General features: G+C 38.5%; 1 long non-coding RNA gene across 1 annotated transcript; it reads right to left on the minus strand.

Annotated features, from left to right (window-relative positions):
• Positions 1 to 1,873: 1,873 nt before the first annotated feature.
• LOC122945774 lies at positions 1,874 to 2,919 on the minus strand. Its single transcript, XR_006391146.1, has 3 exons — positions 2,312 to 2,919; positions 2,102 to 2,229; positions 1,874 to 2,005 (listed from the first exon to the last, which is right to left on the minus strand). It is a non-coding gene; the product is annotated as an uncharacterized LOC122945774 (long non-coding RNA).
• Between the last annotated feature and the right edge of the window lie 3,471 nt (positions 2,920 to 6,390).

Below are 6,390 nucleotides of genomic sequence, written 5' to 3' on the forward strand. Positions count from 1 at the left end.
ACTATTGCAGCTCCCTGTCATTGCACCCGCTACTTACAAAAAAATGCGCTTCGTGGTGAATCAGCCAAATCGAATTTTCACGAAATTTGCTCATCTCTAATAAGCAATATGCACTAAGCTTTCAAGCTGCCTCCAGTGTAACATATGCACATTTTTCCACAAATGTAATGCATATTTGCAGCAATATCTACGACAGCAAAAATGACTAAATGTAAAACTTTTTTTAAAAAAGGAAAAAAATTATGTTAAAATGTAAAACAACAAATTCTTTAATAGTGCTCAAGTCTGAAAACCTAGTGAAAATCGATGAATGATACATCAGTCAACAGAGTTAATATCGTACGTACAATACTGTCTAGGTAGGCAAGCAGTGGATAGGGATCACAGTGCTTTAACCTGCCCATAAACTTCAATTCTCTAAATTATTTGTCTCTCATGGTTATCTTCTGGATGACACGATCATGAGTTAGGGTATGTTCACATGGTTAAATGAGAGCCAGAAAAATCAGATGTTTAATCTATCTCTAAATTCAGCTTGTCTTCCATGCTGATGCTGGAGGCCGATTACTCTGTGCTTTTGGCACTGGCGATGAGTGTTTTTTCTGCTTCTCATTGATTGATTGTGGAGAAAAAAGTGCCACATAAAACGCATCTAGAGGTGACATGCCACTTCTTGAAGTGGCATAAAGATAGGCACTCTATGAAATTTTTTGTCTATATTCCATTCAAAACAATGGGAAGCTTCTTTAAAGTATATTCACATGGCTACATTTTAAGCATATCTCGGTGCTGGGGGCATTTTATTATTATTATTGCATTGTACTCATTTTGAGCTAAAATCATTTCTTCAGTTTGTCTTTGTTAAAAATATTGAGCCGTTTTTCCTGCACAGCTTTGAGTTTATCTAGGAGTTTGTTCTGAATTTTCCCTCTGCCCCGTCAGACAGGGAGCTGATGTACTCCTTATGTTTGCTATCTGTCATAAACACTCATTATAGCTAAGATCTTATCTTACTGATAAGAATGTGGCTTAAATAAGTGTTTATGACCTCTCAGTAGTTTAGAAAGAAGGTTTATTAGATGACCAGCACAAAGTGAAAGTACCAGTCACACAGCTCGAAAAACTGTTAACCCTTTGTGACAGAACGGCTCAATATGTTTAATAAAGACCAAATTAAAAAAAGATTTTTTATCCCAAAATGCGCAAAATGCAATCATTAAAAAAAAATTCCCCCCAAAGGTGTACACAGCCTTTAAAAGGCATGTAGCAAGATACAGTTAAAAAAAAAAATGATTTTTAAATATGAATGGTATGCACAACTCCTAAAAACCGCTTACACGTTTCAAACCTATGTGTGTTCTTAATCACAGCATAAAGTGAACATTGGACATAGTCATATTTAAATTTTTAATGGGGCTACAACAAGCCCTTAACCTCATTTTAAGGGTTAATGGGGAGTAAAATCAAATAAAATTTAAATAATTGCTTGTCGGCAGCACATGGCACCATGCTGCCAACAATAATGAAACTATGTTAACGAACATACAGGCCACATACAATGATGATAGCTCCATGTAAATGGAGCTAAAGGAGTGGTAATCAACTTGCTCTATCATCAGGCGTTTAGGCTTGGAACTCAAAAGGATGTCTCAGGAAAATATTCTGTAGTTTTCAAACCAGCACCTGGATCTGAATACTTCTGTACTTGCAGTGGCGTAACTAGAGTTCTATGGGCCCCAGGGCAAACTTTAAATTGGGGCCCCCCCGCCAAGACTCCACCCCCGCCAAGACTCCACCCCCGCCAAGACTCCACCCCCGCCAAGACTCCACCCCCTCCCGGTTTGAAAGTGTTGTAGTTGAATATTAAATAGAAGGAGATAGGGGTTTTAATTTTTTTTTTTTAATGTTACCATATAAAATATAGAAAAAAATGTTAAAAGCGTTCCAGAACAAAGATTCTCCACATAAGGCATAAAGCTTCTTGACCCATATCTTGGTAAATCACCTACAATTAAAAAATATAATAATCACAGAATATTGGCTGTCAGTTTGGTGCCTAATTAGATAAGAATTTCAAATATAATACATTTTTTTTACTTACTGAAATTTGATTGTGAATAAGTACGAGTTGTGCTTCTTAACAAGAACAGAAATCCAAATAAAACATCAAAATTAACCAGCCAGGTCCAACGAGGAGGCATCAAGTAGAAAGGAACCAATTTGTTCTCACTGTAGGAAAGGAGATGGTAGCATTTATTAAGTTGCATAATTAGATATGTTAAATATAAAATTATATAAATTTTTTACTTACCAAAATTTGATTGTGAATAAGCACGAGTTGTGCTTCTCAACCAGAACAGAAATCCAAATGAAACATCAAAATTAACCAGCCAGGTCCAACGAGGAGGCATCAAGTAGAAAGGAACCAATTTGTTCTCACTGTAGGAAAGGAGATGGTAGCATTTAGTAATTATGTTAAGTATTTTTGATGTTGGTAACATCTGCCTTCTTTTTGATATTAAGCTTTTGTTGTGCAGAAACCAGTGCTGTATTCAAATAGTTCAAAGGCGGTCGTTGTGTTTTAGAGTGTAACAACATCAGAATTGTTTATTAATCTGCATCATTGTTACCAAAAAGAAGGCAGCTAAAATAGAACCAAACTAGTTAACTGTTTAGTACAACCAAAGTTGAATAAATTGAACTGGGTTAGTATGAACTTTGATAATATAACTCCCTGTACCCAACAAACTGCTCACTTACGCAAAATACATATTACTAGAAGTTGCGCCGTCTCGCTTTAGACTCAGCAAATTTGTCAACAATAGCTGGAATGTCCAGTTTTCTTGCTCTTTCATTCTCAATGCTTAGAAGGGCAAGGCCAGAAAGCCGTTGTTGTGACATGCTGTTTCTCAAGTAATTTTTAATCAGAGATAATTTGGAAAATGATCTTTCTGCAGATGCCACCGTCACTGGTAATGTGAGGAAAAGTATTAAAGCTGTACATACATCCGGTAGGGTAGATGACAAAGCAGCATTGTCAATTATAAGCAGGTGTGCCAAATCTTTAACTGTGTGGAGCTCAGAGATCTCATTTTGCAGTGCGCTCTGAAAACTAACCAATTGCCCTGCGAAATCGGAAGATATGTCATCTTGGTAATAATGCTGAAATTGCAGTGCAGCTTGAAACAAGTTATCCTCTGATTCAGTCGCCAGCACACGTGGCTGAATGATCCGAAATCTTTCAACTACAGTGTTCATGCTACCAAATCTGCTTGATAACTGGGATGTTATTACATCTAAAGTAGCATAAAAAATTGTAGTTTTAAATCTCTTCTCTGGGTCTTGCAGTCTTTCGTCCAAACATAGCTCCCCACTATGGCGCTTTACTTTGGGCACTCTTTTAATTACAAACATTGCAGGAATTCCCCACTTCTCAGCAAGTTTGATAGCTGTTGTTTTAGCATCTTCAAATTGCTTCCTGTAGCTGCTAAGAGCTTCAATGGCATTATGAATTAAATGGGCTGCATTGCACAGATCCATATGTTCTGACTGCAGAACCTTTGATATTGCATTTATATGCTCCAGAACTTTACTCTGTAGAACAAGTAGGAAGACAAACTCAAAAGATTCAATTTTATTCCTAAGGACCCTGGCCTCTTCCCTCTCTTTACTTTTGGTCGAAGTCAATATTAATTTAGACAGTGCTTTAAGGACATCAACAAACCGAAAGCGTAGGGCAAGCAGCGAGTCATAACGGGATGACCATCGTGTTGGGCACAGTCTTTTTAGGGTCACAGAGGATTCAGTGGTTAGTGACTGAAGAACAGACCATCGGGTGATACTTTCTCCAAAAAAAACATACAAACTCTGTATCACCTCAAAAAATCTTGACACCTCAGGTACGTGGCTCACGGCATCTTGTAGAACTAAATTAAGGTTGTGGGCTGCACAGTGAATGTACAAGGCATTTCTTTCTTTCTTTTGAATGCGAGTTTGAACACCCGAGTATACTCCACTCATGGTGGCAGCACCATCATAACCCTGCCCCCGACATTTTGATAGCTGTAAACCTCTACTTTCTATACATTTTATAATGTCATTTTCAAGTCCTGCAGCACTAGGGTCTTCTACGACATGAAAACCTAAAAATGCTTCTTGTATAGCTATAGCAGTTGCCCTTTGGGTTTTGTCTCTGCTTACAGTCACATATCGGAATATTTGACTTAATTGGTCAACTTTAGAAACATCTTGTGTTGTGTCCATAATTATTGAATAAAAATTGGAGGCTTTAATTTCACTCACAATGCCTTCTTCTACTTTTTTTGAAAGGATATCTATTATTTCATTTTGTATTTTGGGGCTTAGGTATTTAGCTGTCCCCTGCGGTAACTGGAGTAGCTCCTTCAAAACATGGTCATATTCTGCGAGCAGCTCTACAATAGAGAGAAAGTTGCCATTATTACTCTCGCCTATTTTTTCGACATGACCACGGAAAGCTAGATTAGACATTGCCATGGTTAAGGTCACATTGGTTATTCGATGAAGGACTTGTCGCCAAAAGTTTTTCTCTTTTAAAATTTGTCTTTCAGTCTCTGCATCTATGTTTTTTTTTCTCCTCCATTGATCATACACAATACAAGCGTCCATGTGAGCTTGGGAAGCTTCATGAATCTGTATTTTTGCTGAGAGCCTTTGCCATTTTTTTATTCCTTTAGCCCATGCAGGTTCAAAGCCTAATCTTTTACGATCACCAAATAACCAGCATGGCTCGCAATAAGCAACGTTTAGCTTTGGAGAGTAGCATAACCACATGACAGGAATCTTATGGCCTGCTTTTGTAATTCTGTCATAGTACTTCTCAGAGAAACACCTGTTATCGTTATCTCTGGGAAATGGCCCGTTAGGTCTGCAGGGGCCATTAGAAAGAATAAATTTTTTTATGTTGGGGTCTTTTATTGTAATGGGAAAATGTCCCCTATCTGTAACATACTTTTCTCCAAGTAAAGTACGTTCTATACAGACAGTGCCAGCATCTTCACTTTCTAAACTTTCTTGTACTTCAGATATACTGGCACTTGTATGCGGCTCCACTTCTTCAATGCTAGGACTGAAGCTACATGTTTCACTGTGGATACTATCCTCCTCCATCAACGATTGAGAGCTTTCAATAACTGTACTAGTAGAAGGTCTCTCACTTATGTCCTCACACTGACCAGTTATGGTCTCAGTAGTTGCAGAACCACCAGAAGCACCAGCAGCCTGTGAAAAATAGCTGCTTATTTTTGGGAGTTTCTGAGTTTTTTTCTCATCTTCCCTTTTTCTTTTGCGTTTTTGTGAGCCACTCATATGATGGTAAGACGACATTATGGTGGATTAGGTTAGTTGCTGCGACACAAATGTATTTAATCTGCAAATTAAATATGAAAATTGCCTGAGTTTTAAAGACTTTGAGATTGAAAAAACGGCAACAATGGCATAAAACAGTTCTTTTCCAACTGAAATACAGAACTCACTAGTGAGGCACACCCCAATTGTTGGGGAGACACTACTCCATTATTGGTACAGAAGAACGAAAAGGACAGATTTGTTACAAACCTGAGCCGAACTGAGCCTACAGACCCGTCACATGCCGGAGACCTAAGCGCACCTTTGTGACATCAGGCATAAAGAAAACAGGCGAAATGGATCAAGGGCCAGGGAATTTTAATACAAGGTAACAGACGTACAAGACAATAACAGGAGTGCCTCAGTTACTGTTACAGATCAGCGGGTGTGGACCCACTGCGCCACTGACTGGCTATACTCTGGAGGGGCGTGACTAAGCAACTACCTGGTCTTCACTAGAGCCTCTGATGGTGAGGATAGGCTTGGCTGCAGGTAGTTGCCAGGTGCCACTCCAGAGCAGTCCCCGAGTCAGTGGCAGCATTCATACAGTATAACGTGTCTCCTTGTGGCCTCAAGTGTCAAAATACCCATTTCTTTTAAATGGGTATTTTTCATGATATACAGTGGGTACGGATAATATTCAGACCCCTTAAAATTTTCACTCTGTTATATTGCAGCCATTTGCTAAAATCATTTAAGTTCATTTTTTTTCCTCATTAATGTACACACAGCGCCCCATATTGTACACACAGCGCCCCATATTGTAGACACAGCACCCCATATTGTAGACACAGCACCCCATATTGACAGAAAAACACAGAATTGTTGACATTTTTGCAGATTGATTAAAAAAGAAAAACTGAAATATCACATGGTCCTAAGTATTCAGACCTTTTGCTCAGTATTTAGTAGAAGCACCTTTTGATCTAATACAGCCATGAGTCTTTTTGGGAAAGAAGCAACAAGTTTTTCACCCCTGGATTTTGGGATCCTCTGCCATTCCTC

This window comes from Bufo gargarizans, chromosome 8 (assembly GCF_014858855.1).
Source record: "Bufo gargarizans isolate SCDJY-AF-19 chromosome 8, ASM1485885v1, whole genome shotgun sequence".
In the NCBI taxonomy this organism is placed as follows: Eukaryota; Metazoa; Chordata; class Amphibia; order Anura; family Bufonidae; genus Bufo; species Bufo gargarizans.